The sequence below is a fragment of the Octopus sinensis genome, linkage group LG27 (genome assembly GCF_006345805.1).
Source record: "Octopus sinensis linkage group LG27, ASM634580v1, whole genome shotgun sequence".
Lineage (NCBI taxonomy): Eukaryota > Metazoa > Mollusca > Cephalopoda > Octopoda > Octopodidae > Octopus > Octopus sinensis.
Window position 1 is genome coordinate 6,773,933 of NC_043023.1, and position 15,132 is coordinate 6,789,064.

Sequence of the window (15,132 nt, forward strand, 5' to 3'; positions counted from 1 at the left end):
GAGATAGAGAGAGACAGGAAAGGAAAGAGAGAGAGAGAGAGAGAGAGTGGGAAGAGAAGATACATAAAGGTGAAGAGAGAGAGAGATGGGAAAGGAAGTTAAGAGAAGGTGAGGGAGAAAAAGGGAGTGGAAACAGGGGGAGAAACAGGGAGGGACATATAAGTAGAGAAGGCTGAGAAATAGAAAGACAAAAGAAAAAACGAAATATGGAGAACGAGAGGAGAAACAGAGAGAGAGAAAGAAAGAAACAGAGCGAGTGTGAGTGAACGCAGTAGAGAGTGAGAGAGAGAAAGATAGAAAGAGCGAGAGAGAGAGAGAGAGAGCGAGTGAGAGAAGAAAGAAAGGGAGAGGAAGAAACAGAGAGAGAGAGGGGAAGACGAAGGAAGTTAAAAAGAATGTAACAGAGAAGGGAAGAGAGAGAGAATAGGGGTGATCAAAAGAGCGTGAAGAAGGAGTGAAAGAGGAAAACGAAAAAGAAAGAGAGAGTGAAAGAGCAGTAGAAAGAAAGAGAGAGAGAAGGGGAGATAAGAGAAGAACAAGACAATAAAGAGAGAAAGAGTGTATGAGAAAGAGGGTGTGTTTGTGTGAGAGAGAGGGGGAGAGGAAAAGAGCAAGTGATATATAGATAGATAGAGAGAGAGAGAGGGAGAGAGGAAAAGAGCGAGTGATATATAGATAGATAGAGAGAGAGAGAGGGGGAGAGGAAAAGAGCGAGTGATATATAGATAGATAGAGAGAGAGAGAGAGGGAGAGGAAAAGAGCGAGTGATATATAGATAGATATAGAGAGAGAGGGGGGAAAGAAGAAAAGCGAGTGATACATAGATAGATAGAGGGGAAGAGGAGAAAAGCGATATATATATATATATATATATAGATAGATAGATAGATAGATAGATAGATAGATAGATAGATAGATAGATAGATAGATAGATAGATATAGAGAGGGGGGAAAGAAGAAAAGCGAGTGATATATAGATAGATAGAGTGAGAAGGGGAAGAGGAAAAGAGCGAGAGATACATAGTTAGATAGATAGATAGATAGAGAGAGAAAAAAAGAGTGACATATACATATAGGGAGAGAGAGAGAATGACGTATATATATATAGACAGAGAGAGAGAGAAAGAGAGAGATTGATAGATAAAGAGAGAGGGGGCGGGGAATGTGTAAGAAAGTGACTGGGGGGGACGTAGTTGTAAACTTGAGCCAAGCGCTCTAACCGCTCCCACGTACTAATTGCTCTCACCTCATATTTAAAAGAACTTAGAAATAATAAAAACTCCAGACAGGAAAGACCAACGAAGGGGAAACTAATACAGAGACATACCCTAAATACCCTAAACTTTGAGGTAAGTTTTCTTTAGGGATCTGCCTAGGGACCTTTAGATCTTTCTTTTTCTTTCTCGCTTTCTTTAATTAAGAAACACGTCGCCATCCAAACTCCGGTAAGCGCTTCTGTTTAAAGTCACACACACACACACATATATATATATATATTTCTTTACTGCCCACAAGGGGCTAAACACAGAGGGGACAAACAAGGACAGACAAAGGGATTAAGTCGATTACATCGACCCCAGTGCGTAACTGGTACTTAAATTATCGACCCCGAGAGGATGAAAGGCAAAGTCGACCTCGGCGGAATTTGAACTCGGAACGTAACGACAGACGATATATATACACACTTATATAATATATATTTCTTTACTACCGACAAGGGGCTAAACACAGAGGGGACAAACAAGGACAGACAAAGGGATTAAGTCGATTACATCGAACTCCAGTGCGAAACTGGTACTTTATATGTCTGTATATATGCCTGTATATATATATATATATATACATTCTATACAAAACTGTCCGGCGAATGAGAACGTGAAACTCTGAGCAACAGTTTTTGTCATATTTTCACTGCTTTTTAATAAAGCATATTACTCTGCCTCTGGTATTCGAGTACTATTTTCCCACCTTGTTTCGCATTTATGTGCTTACTCCGTATATACAGACGTCTATATATTTGTGTGTAAGTTACGCCATACAATATATATATGTGTATATATATGGGGTGTGTGTGTTTATATACATGCGTGTTATATAGGCATAACTACAGATATGTTCCCCACCGACTTTGTTGCCTCATAACTTCCAGAAAAATAGATACTTTTTAACGAAATGTCCAACAAATATTGCTTAGATGTTGTAGATTCAGAGTATATAGGGGTTTAAGGGAAAGAATTTTCCCGAGGGGTTGGGGAGAGGAGTTTCGGAAAATTTACACGGTCCGACTTTTTTCCCTTCATAACTTCCATGAAAAGGGATATTTTTTAATGAAATTTTATACAAATGCCTTTCAAATGGCATAGATTATGATTATAAAGAAATTTGTGGGGAAAATATGTTAATTTTTTTCCGAGGGGGTGGGGAAAAGAGTTTCGAAAAAAAACAAAAAAAAAAGATAAAACGGAGTTTCGAATCAGAAAGACCAAGTAAATTGGAACCACCCCGTTTTGACGGGTAAAATTTACCCCAGTTTTTTTTATTTCACCACAGCCTTCGAAATGATGGATTTTTTTAATGAAAAAGTTTTGAAAATTTTTTTTGTACACTCCCCATCCCCCGGTTCCTCACCATCCCACTTCAGACCAATTCTGGCCAATTTTTTAAACTTTAAAACTATGGGAAGAGCCTTTTAGGTAAAAAAGAAAAAATGTAAATATGTACGATTCAAGGGAGATTTGGCTGCTGTTTCTTGCACATCCCAAACCATCCTCCGTTCTTACTCTCACGTGTATTAAGGTTTTTTTCAAACTATTAACCAACTTTTTTTCCCCATTAAACACATTTTATGGAACGATAACACCAGAGTAACACACGCACGGTCCATTGGTAGACTATAAACCGCAAAATATGGGCCGACCAATGCCTTGTGAGTGGATTTGGTAGACGGAAACTGAAAGAAGCCTGTCGTATATATGTATATATATATATAAGTGTGTGTGTTTGTCCCCCTAGCATTGCTTGACAACCGATGCTGGTGTATTTACGTCCCCGTCACTTAGCGGTTCGGCAAAAGAGACCGATAGAATAAGTACTGGGCTTACAAAGAATAAGTCCCGGGGTCGATTTGCTCGACTAAAGGCGGTGCTCCAGCATGGCCGCAAACAAATAACTGAAACAAGTAAAAGAGTAATATAAATTTTTACCTCGACTTTATTATAATGAATAATCGTTTACATAGCTCCTTTTTCTATTTTTAAATCACTGTGGATAAATGACCTCAGACTCACCAATATTTTTACTTATAAGTACAAACGATCGGGGGGCAGGCAGTGAGGTTGCAAAAAAAAATCAATTTTTCAGGGTGTTTTTTATAATATATAAATGTATGGGGAAGAAAGATATTGAGAAACATCAATACATTCGAGAGTGAAAAAGAAAAGAGTGGGATTCTGTACGTATGTATGTGTGTTCTAACTATCTATCTATCTATCTATCTATCTATCTATCTATCTATCTATCTATCTATCTATCTATCTATCTATCTATCTACCTACATCTATCTATCTACCTACCTATCTATCTATCTACCTTCCCTACCTACCTAATTATCTATCTACCTACCTACATCTATCTATCTATCTACCTACATCTATCTATCTATCTACCTACCTATCTATCTACCTTCCCTACCTACCTAATTATCTATCTATCTATCTATCTATCTATCTATCTATCTATCTATCTATCTATCTATCTACCTACCTACCTACCTACCTACCTACCTATCTATCTATTGTGATTCCTGTCACAACCTGGGACCTTGGTGACTGCTCAAATGCAAGAAAGTATACTAGTCCCTTAATATTTTATATTCAATATTTCATCTATTCAATAAGACAATCAATACTTCATTTCATTTTACTATATATATATACTATTTGTACTATATATTCTATATTCTACACTAATATTATAAAGAATATAAATAAAACAAAAAACAAAGTTGGAATTCCTTTGAATTATATATATATATACACACATATATATATACGTGTAAATATGTATATGCATGTATGTTTGTATGTATATATGTGTGTATGTATACATGTGTATTTGTGTGCGTATCTATCTATCTATCTATCTATCTATATATTATATATATATATATATACACACACACACATATATATATATATACATACCACACACACACATATATATATATATTTACATAATATTGAGGTCTCTTTCTTTCTTTTGTTATCTTACCGTTTTATCAATATAATATATATATATATATATATATATATATACATATATATATATATAGGTACATGTGTGTATATATGCTGTTAACTACAGATCTGTTATCGAACTGCTTAAAGTTCACCTGACTCGTGACCACCACGTCTTAGGAACTGTAACCGTCCCCTCAAAAGAAAAAAAAGGAGAAAATACAGAAAAAAATGACACCCATCTTCATAGATGAAATATCCTTCTATCTCTGCCTTTTGTTTTTTTCTTTAAATCGATAGCTACGTGATCCGAGAGAGACTTGGCTGCCACTTCTAGCATATCGTGTTGACCACGTAGCGAGCGACCTAACAAGCCCCACGGCTACCAACCTCCGTTCGCACTTGTTCGAGGTTTGTTCAGGCCAGCGGTCCTGTAAGCACGGTGGTGTTGAACATCAAGGGCATTTTCCAGCCATGGCCCTCCCATGTATATTACTCTTTTACTCTTTTACTTGTTTCAGTCATTTGACTGCGGCCATGCTGGAGCACCGCCTTTAATCGAGCAACTCGACCCCGGGACTTATTCTTTTTGTAAGCCCAGTACTTATTCTATCGGTCTCTTTTGCCGAACCGCTAAGTAACGGGGACATAAACACACCAGCATCGGTTGTCAAGCAATGCTAGGGGGACAAAAACATACACACGCATACATAAATATATATGACGGGCTTCTTTCAGTTTCCGTCTACCAAATCCACTCACAAGGCTTTGGTCAGACCGAAGCTATAGTAGAAGACACTCACCCAGGGTGCCACGCAGTGGGACTGAACCCCAGAACCATGTGGTTGGTAAACAAGCTACTTACCACACAGCCACTCCTGCGCCTATATAATTATATATATATATATATATATATAAATAATATATTATATATATATATATATATATATATAATATAATATATATATATATATATACATATATATATATAATACCTATTATATATTATAATATATATATATATATATATATATACACATATCTATATATAATATAATATATATATATCTATATCATACATTACATATATTATATATAGCTATACATACATATATATAATAATAACATATATAATATATTATATACATACATATATATAATCATATATACATACATATATATATATATATACTATATATATAGATAATATACATACATATATATATATATATATTACATATACTGATATATATTACATACATAATAACATATTATATTATACATATATATACATATATATATATAATATATATATATATAATATATATATACGACGGGCTTCTTTCAGTTTCCGTCACCCAAATCAACTCACATGCTTGGTCACCCAAGGCTATGTTAGAAGGACAAAGCCAAGGTGCCAGCAGTGGGAACTGAACCCGGAAACATGTGGTTGGTAACAAAGCTACTACCACACAGGCACTCCATGTGCTAATATTTTATCTACCTCCATATTTTATTTATTAGTCCTGTTTATTAATTGATTCGCCATGACGATAGGTGAGAGATTCACAAGGACGCGTCAATCAGACCACGTAGAGGGCCTCGCCCTTCATTCACACCTCTGCAACAATTGTGGTCTTTGTTGAAGTTGTAATCGAAACCCACCGTAATAACACCTGTATGACTCATCGATTAGACCCAAAGGTGTTGGTATATTTTTTTAACCGACCGACCGTACTCATCGTGTCTATCTTCTTTCTCTTTGCCTTTTTTTTGTATTCTTCTTTTTTTTTTCTTTTTTCTTTTTCTTCTTTTTTCTTTTCTTCTTCTTTTCTTTTTTTTCTTTTCTTCTTTTTCTTTTTTCTTTTTCTTCTTTTCTTTTTTTCTTCTTTCTTTTCTTCTTCCTTCTTTTTCTTTTCTTCTTTTTTCTTCTTTTTTCTTTTCTCCCTTCTTCTTTTCTTCTTCTTCCTCTTCTTCTTTTCTTCTTTTTTCTTTTCTTCTTTTTTCTTCTTTTTTCTTTTTTTTCTTCTCTTCTTTCTTCTTCTCTTCTTTCTTCTTCTTCTTCTTCTTTTTTCTTTTTTTTCTTCTCTTCTTTCTTCTTCTCTTCTTCTTTCTTCTTCTTCTTCTTCTTCTTCTTCTTCACACTGGACAAAATGATTACTGGCATTTCGTCCACCTTTACATTCTGAGTTCAAATTCTGCTGAGGTCGACTTTGCCTTTCATCTTTTTGAGGTCAATAAATTAAGTACCAGTAAAACACTGGGGTCGATGTAATCAATCAATCCCGTTACTCTAAATCTCAGGCCTTGTGCCTATAGTAGAAAGGAATATTATTATTATTAGCCAAAGAGGTTGCCTGATCAACAAGACTCAAAGGCAGGAGGACAGAGACTTTTTAGCCACTGCTGGGTAGTGTGTTTAATTTGTTCACTGAACACTGCTGCGAATTCCCCCTTGTTTTTCAAAAATACCCGCTAAATCACAAAATAAGGAAGAGAAAATCTGCCCTATTTTTTAAATCCTGGCAGCAACACTGAAGCAGGAAGCAGGATAATAATCTAATTCTACACTTTATCACATTCAAGAATATAAACACGCTTTTAAGCACACAACACAGGCAGAGTCAAAAAGAAACATTATCTTTCACCCGAACGACAGTGCTCTCTCTCCCTAGCATGAATCTTCCTATCTCGGACATGTGGGCATGCGCACAACAGCCAAACATCGCATCGCTGGAACTGTGAGGTGCACAGTTCTATACAAGGATTTTTGTGTCTTTTTCATAAACTAGTTTCATTTGAAAAGGAAAGTGAGGGTGGAGAGGGAGATGCTGAAAGGTGGGTGAAAGTTGTGAAAATGGTAAGGATGGATGGTACAGCCCTGAGTATAAACCTGTTAGTCAGAAAACAGGAATGGAAGAGAGCACTTGCCATTGTTCAGTGGAGATCTCGGATGTTGCCCTCCTGTGTCAGGAGGGCAGCATCACTAACATGCCCCCCCCCGTTTTTTGTTATTTTTTCTACTGTTGTATACTCAGTGGCGGCTCGTATATAAAATTAGTGGAAGTAAATTTTTAGCCATTGTTTTAATATTGTGTAACAAAATTTATAGCACAGGAGTGGCTGCGTGGTAAGTAGCTTGCTTACCAATCACATGGTTCCGGGTTCAGTCCCACTGCGTGGCACCTTGGGCAAGTGTCTTCTACTATAGCCTCAGGCCGACCAAAGCCTTGTGAGTGGATTTGGTAGACGGAAACTGAAAGAAGCCCGTCGTATATATTTATATGTATTTATGTGTATATGTTTGTGTGTCTGTGTTTGTCCCCCACCATCGCTTGACAACTGATGCTGGTGTGTTTACGTCCCCGTAACTTAGCGGTTCAGCAAAAGAGACTGATGGAATAAATACTAGGCTTACAAAGAATAAGTCCTGGGGTCGATTTGCTCAACTAAAGGCAGTGCTCCAGCATGGCCGCAGTCAAATGACTGAAACATAAATGAAAAATAAAAACATTTAACATTATTTTATTTGCTAAAAAGAAGTCAGAAACCATGGTCCAGGAGATAGATGATAAATGTTTTTAATTTTCATTCCCTTTGAGAATTTATCCCTAATAGTGGTTTGGACTTTAGCTGTTCCTTCTAGCATGAAAGGAATCTTATGAAGGATACCTCTTATGTGTTTAAATCTACACTGTATTTATTTATAATAATATATATAATATATATATATATATATATGTAAAATTAGAAAATGGAGAAACATACTTAAATCAATCAAACATCAACCAACAGATGATACCCAATCAATACTTTATTACACCATTACATAACAGTAAAGGCATTATACAAAATATATTGTAAATATAATTAGACAGGGAAATAGAAATATAAAATGTAATATGTAATTATATCATATCTGACAGCTGTTTCGGCAGTAAGGGCAAGCATGCCTCATTTAACCTATAAGCCATATCAGGCAGGTATAAATGAGACATTTATATGATTCCAAGAAAGTTAGAGGTTGCGAATCTAACCAACTAAGGGATAATATCTATCCAATATACTGCTGACCCAATTATTAATACGCAAGTGTTTTTTTATTACATGGCAATTACACTACTGAATGTAATAAATAGGTGAGGGTAAAAATTTGTTTTACCCTTAATTTATAGAGCAATAAGAAAATGGAGGGGATCAATAGGTGGTTCATCAACTTTTAGACATTATATTATATCTATTTATTTATTGTTTAAAAAAACAATTATAACAATATACAGACATGTATAACAGATTATGCTTTACATATATAAAAATACCAGTAATTATTAAAATATATAACGTAGAAGATAGAAAGTAGAATAGTTTCATACAGCTGTTTCAGCCAAGAGTTAATATTACCCCACTTTACTTCTATCCCTTCAGTGAACTGAAGTACTTGGTAGATAAGATTAAGGTACTTGGGTGTACCTCTGGGCTTTGTCAGAGAGTTTAGAAAGTTCATAAGTCTAAGTTATAAATACAAATACGTACATATATACACACTTTTACATATTTATATATACATATACATAAATATACATACATATCTATATATTTATATATATATGTATATGCATACAAAGGGATCAGTTATTATCATTATTAGGTGTATTATATTATCAAAAGAGAAATAATAGTGGAATTTAAATAATCAATCTATCTTAAGATTATTGTGGTAATGTAGGAATGAAAATGTATATAAATGAAGGATACATACATACATACATACATACATACGTTAATACATAGATACGTACGTACGTACATACATACATAGATACATACGTACATACATAGATACATACATACATAGATACATATATACGTACATAAATACATACATACATACGTACATACACACATACATACATAGATACATACGTACATACATAGATACATACATACATACATAGATACGTACATACGTAGATACATACATACGTACATACATAGATACGTACATACATACGTACATACATAGATACATACATACATAGATACATACATACGTACATACATAGATACATACGTACGTACGTACATACATACGTACGTACATACATAGATACGTACGTACATACATACGTACGTACATACATACGTACGTACATACATACTACATACATACATACATACATACATACATACTAACATACGTACATATGGGGTGGCGTCATTTGAAGGCTAAAACAATGCGAAGCGCATTGTGACCAGCGATGCGTAACAACATCTGATAGCCTGGTCAGTCACGGTGATCACAGTGATATATATATGTATATATGGAAGCACTCCGTCGGTTACGACGATGAGGGTTCCGGTTGATCCAAATCAACGGAACAGCCTAATCATGAAATTAACGTGTAAGTGGCTGAGCACTCCACAGACATGTGTACCCTTAACGTAGTTCTCAGGGATATTCAGCGTGACACAGAGAGTGACAAGGCCGGCCCTTTGAAATACAGGTACAACAGAAACAGGAAGTAAGAGTGAGAGAAAGTTGTGGTGAAAGAGTACAGCAGGGATCACCACCATCCCCTGTCGGAGCCTCGTGGAGCTTTAGGTGTTTTCGCTCAATAAACGCTCACAACGCCTGGTCTGGGAATCGAAACCACGATCCTACGACCGCGAGTCTGCTGCCCTAACCACTGGGCCATTGCGCCTCCATATGTATATATATACACACACACACACACACGTAAACATGCAATGGGTTTTCTATTGAGGGCTCGAGATAAAGGTCCACAATAACTGGGTAAGAGTTTATATTAATCCCTGTGGTTTTAATCGGTACTAAAAGTAATAAATTTCCGGATATTAATCAAGGTACTTTATTATTTTCCATTACATTTTATTTATCGAGTTACTCTCTTTTACTCTTTTACTTGTTTCAGTCATTTGACTGCGGCCATGCTGGAGCACCGCCTTTAGTCGAGCAAATCGACCCCGGGACTTATTCTTTGTAAGCCTAGTACTTATTCTATCGGTCTCTTTTGCCGAACCGCTAAGTAACGGGGACATAAACACACCAGCATCAGTTGTCAAGCAATGCTAGGGGACAAACACAGACACAAAAACACACACACACATATATATATATACATATATACGACGGGCTTCTTTCAGTTTCCGTCTACCAAATCCACTCACAAGGCATTGGTCGGCCTGGGGCTATAGCAGAAGACACTTGCCCAAGATGCCAAGCAGTGGGACTGATCCCAAAACCATGTGGTTGGTTAGCAAGCTACTTACCACACAGCCACTCCTGCGCCTATTAATCAAGACACTTTATTATTTTCCATTACTTTTTGTTTATTGAGTTGCTGAAATCCTGCGGGACGTAGGAAGGGGTGTTATGGTCAATCCAGTAATCTAATTGCTCATCAATTTTGAAAGGCCATGGCTTTGTTATGGTTGATTAATGGATAACCAATAACATAAACAACAAAGTAAGCAAAGAATATATAAATGCGTACAAATAAAAAACAAATAAGCCAAGGTTAACAATTAGTAGGTAGGACAGTAAAAGTCAATAAAGAAATTAATATAGGAACTTGACTCTATTATATTAAATTATGCAATATATAAGAAAAATGTGGATGAATTTATATATATATATATATAGGCGCAGGATTGGCTGTGTGGTAAGTAGCTTGCTAACCAACCACATGGTTCCGGGTTCAGTCCCACTGTGTGGCATCTTGGGCAAGTGTCTTCTGCTATAGCCCCGGGCCGACCAATGCCTTGTGAGTGGATTTGGTAGACGGAAACTGAAAGAAGCCTGTCGTATATATGTATTTATATATATGTATGTGTGTGTATGTTTGTGTGTCTGTGTTTGTTCCCCTAGCATTGCTTGACAACCGATGCTGGTGTGTTTACGTCCCCACCACTTAGCGGTTCGGCAAAAGAGACCAATAGAATAAGTATTGGGCTTACAAAAGAATAAGTCCCGGGGTCGAGTTGCTCGATTAAAGGCGGTGCTCCAGCATGGCTGCAGTCAAATGACTGAAACAAGTAAAAGAGTAAAAGAGTATATATATAAGAAAAATGTGGATGAATTTATATGTACTCTTTACTCTCTTTTACTCTTTTACTTGTTTCAGTCATTTGACTGTGGCCATGCTGGAGCACCGCCTTTATTATTCACCAACCCAATATATATATATACAACGGGCTTCACCCATAAAGCTTTGGTCAGCCTGAGGCTATAGTAGAAGACACTTGTCCAAGGTACCACGCAGTGGGACTAGTTAATACATTTCTATATTTAAGAGATGAGGAATTATGTACATTATTTACACTTGATGGATATTTCTCCTCATCTTGTTTGTTGTTAACACAACATTTCGGTTGATATACTCTCCAGCCTTCTTCAGGTGTTGCAATTATTATGCAATTATTATGCACCAACCCAATATATATATATATATATACGACGGGCTTCACCCATAAAGCTTTGGTCAGCCTGAGGCTATAGTAGAGGACACTTGCCCAAGGTACCATGCAGTGGGACTGAACCTGGAACCATGTGGTCGATAAGCAAGCCACTTACCACGCAGCCATTTTTGCGCCAAATACTTTCTATATCATTTTTATTTCTTTATTGCACACAAGGGGCTAAACACTGATGGGACAAACAAAGGGATTAAGTCGATTGAATCGACCCCAGTGCGTAGCTGAAACTTATTTTATCGGCCCCATAGGGATGAAAGGTGAAGTCAATCTCCATCACAAAAAAACTGCTGCTCAGTTTCACGTTTCCGTTTGTCGGCCAGTTGTGATGGAGAATTCTATATCACAACCGTGTGACAAATGAGAATGTTAGCAACAGTTTTTGTGTGTATTACTTATGGTATTCAAGTATGATTTTATTTTTGTTCACCCTGTTTCACATTTATGTGCTTATTCATGTGTGTATATAATGGTGGTGATATGCATGAATAGAAGTCAATGTCCAAAGGAAATAGTATTGTTGTTCAGTTGTATTGTTAATCTAAGTCGGGTCGGTGATTTCGTACTTTAAGGCAGGGTTCCACATGGCTGCTGTCAGATGACAGGAACCAAATAGCAGGATAAAGGAATATATACACACACAGGCATACGCATACCCACACAGGCATACCCACACAGGCGTACCCACACAGGCATATCCACACAGGCATACCCACACAGGCATACCCACACACACATACCCACACACGCATACCCACACATGCATACCCGCACAGGCATACCCACACAGGCATACCCACACAGGCGTACCCACACAGGCATATCCACACAGGCATACCCAAATAGGCATACCCACACACACATACCCACACACGCATACCCACACATGCATACCCGCACAGGCATACCCACACAGGCATACCCACACAGGCATACCCACACACACATACCCACACATGCATACCCACACATGCATACCCACACAGGCATACCCACACGAGCATACCCACACACATACGCACACATGTCTACCCACACGTGTATACCCATGCAGGCATACACACACACACGCATACCCACACACGGATACATATGCACCCACCCGCACACACATGCATGCATATACATATGCATACATACACACGCATGCATACTCACACTCATGCACATGCATATATGCACTCATTCATACACTGACACATGTATACACACAAACATGCTTGCACACTAACATACATAAATACAAATGCATATACACACACACACACATATGTGCACACATTAATATATACACACATACACACACATATATATATACACACATATATATACACATGCATATACACACATGGATATATACACAAATACATATACACACAAGCGTATACACACAAGCGTATACACACAAGCGTATACACACATGCGTATACACACATGCGTATACACACATGCATATACACACATGTATATACATACATGCATATACACACAAATGCATATACACACATGTGTATACACACATGCATATACATACATGCATATACACACATGGATATATACACAAATGTGTATACACACGTGTATACACACATGCGTATATACACAAGCGTATACACACATGCATATACACACATGCATATACACATATGCATACATCCATCTACATACACATATGCACACATGCATACACACTCTGTTCTGCTATATCACTCACCATAATTTTGAAGATCTGATCAAAGACTTTGCAATTAAGAAAAGAGAAAACTTTACAGATATAAAGTGGAACTATACAAAAACTAGCAGTATGGCCCAGCGTTGCTCGGGCTTCTTTTCTTTTCGACCCTTTAGATTTGGAATTTTTGAAAAGTAAAAATTTTGCATTATATAGCTTGTTATTCTCTTTAAGTGAACCTTTTTCTGGTTGAAATACACCGAAAAATGGCGACACAGCAGTAAATAAATCGTTAAAAAATAGGGATTTTCATAGGAAAAAAGCACCTTTTTGATGTAAATAATTTTTGGTGTTAGCATGGTCTGATTTGAATTTGTTCTGCTATGGAAGGAACAGCAATCCTTCTTCTATCATACTCTCAATTTTGGTCAACTTGTGCCGCAGGATCTCAGAGGAGATAGTGTAAGTTGAAGGCTACCAAACCTGCCATACACAGACAACTTCAGCTTTATATATAGAGAGATTAGCAGTATCACCTGGTGTTGCTTGGGTTTGTTTCGACCCTTTAGAATTGGAATTTTTGAAAAGTAAAAATTTTGCATTATATAGCTTGTTATTCTCTTTAAGTGAACATTTTTCTGGTTGAAATACACCGAAAAATGGCGACACAGCAGTAAAAAAATCGTTAAAAAATAGGGATTTTCATAGGAAAAAAGCACCTTTTTGATGTAAATAATTTTTGGTGTTAGCATGGTCTGATTTGAATTTGTTCTGCTATGGAAGGAACAGCAATCCTTCTTCTATCATACTCTCAATTTTGGTCAACTTGTGCCGCAGGATCTCAGAGGAGATAGTGTAAGTTGAAGGCTACCAAACCTGCCATACACAGACAACTTCAGCTTTATATATAGAGAGATTAGCAGTATCACCTGGTGTTGCTTGGGTTTGTTTCGACCCTTTAGAATTGGAATTTTTGAAAAGTAAAAATTTTGCATTATGTAGTTTGTTATTCTCTTTAAGTGAACATTTTTCTGGTTGAAATACACCGAAAAATGGTGACACAGCAGTAAAAAAATCGTAAAAAATAGGGATTTTCATAGAAAAAAAGCACCTTTTTGATGTAAATAATTTTTGGTGTTAATATGGTCTGATTTGAATTTTTTCTTCTACAGAAAGAAGAGTAAGCCTTCTTCTATCATACTCTCAATTCTGTTCAACTTGCACCGCAGGGTCTCAGAGGAGATAGTGTTAGTTGAAGGCTACCAGACCTGCCATACACAGACAACTTCAGCTTTATATATAGAGAGACTAGCAGTATCGCCTGGTGTTGCTCGAGTTTGTTTCGACCCTTTAGATTTGGAATTTTTGAAAAATAATTTTTGGTGTGAACATGGTCCGATTTGAATTTTTTGTTCTACGGAAGGAAGAGCAAGCCTTCTTCTATCATACTCTCAATTTTGGTCAACTTGCGTTGCAGGGTCTCGGAGGAGATAGTGTGAGTTGAAGGCTACGAAACCTGCCATACACAGACAACTTCAGTCTTATATATATATATATATATATATATACTAGCAGTATCGCCCGGCGTTGCTTGGGTTTGTTTCGACCCTTTAGAATTGGAATTTTTGTAAAGTTAAAATTTCCATAGAAAAAAAGCACCTTTTTGATGTAAATAATTTTTGGTGTTAACATGGTCTGATTTAAATTTTTTCTTCTATGGAAGGAAGAGCA

General features: G+C 36.6%; 1 protein-coding gene across 2 annotated transcripts in view; it reads left to right on the forward strand.

Annotated features, from left to right (window-relative positions):
• Positions 1-1,191: 1,191 nt before the first annotated feature.
• The window catches only part of LOC115225387 (UDP-galactose/UDP-glucose transporter 7-like), a 43,175-nt gene continuing 29,234 nt past the window's right edge, over positions 1,192-15,132 (forward strand). For both annotated transcript variants that reach the window (XM_036513991.1, XM_029796344.2), the window contains exon 1: positions 1,192-1,349. The gene's annotated coding sequence lies outside the window, so the exon portion shown is untranslated. The remainder of the gene's footprint in view (positions 1,350-15,132) is intronic.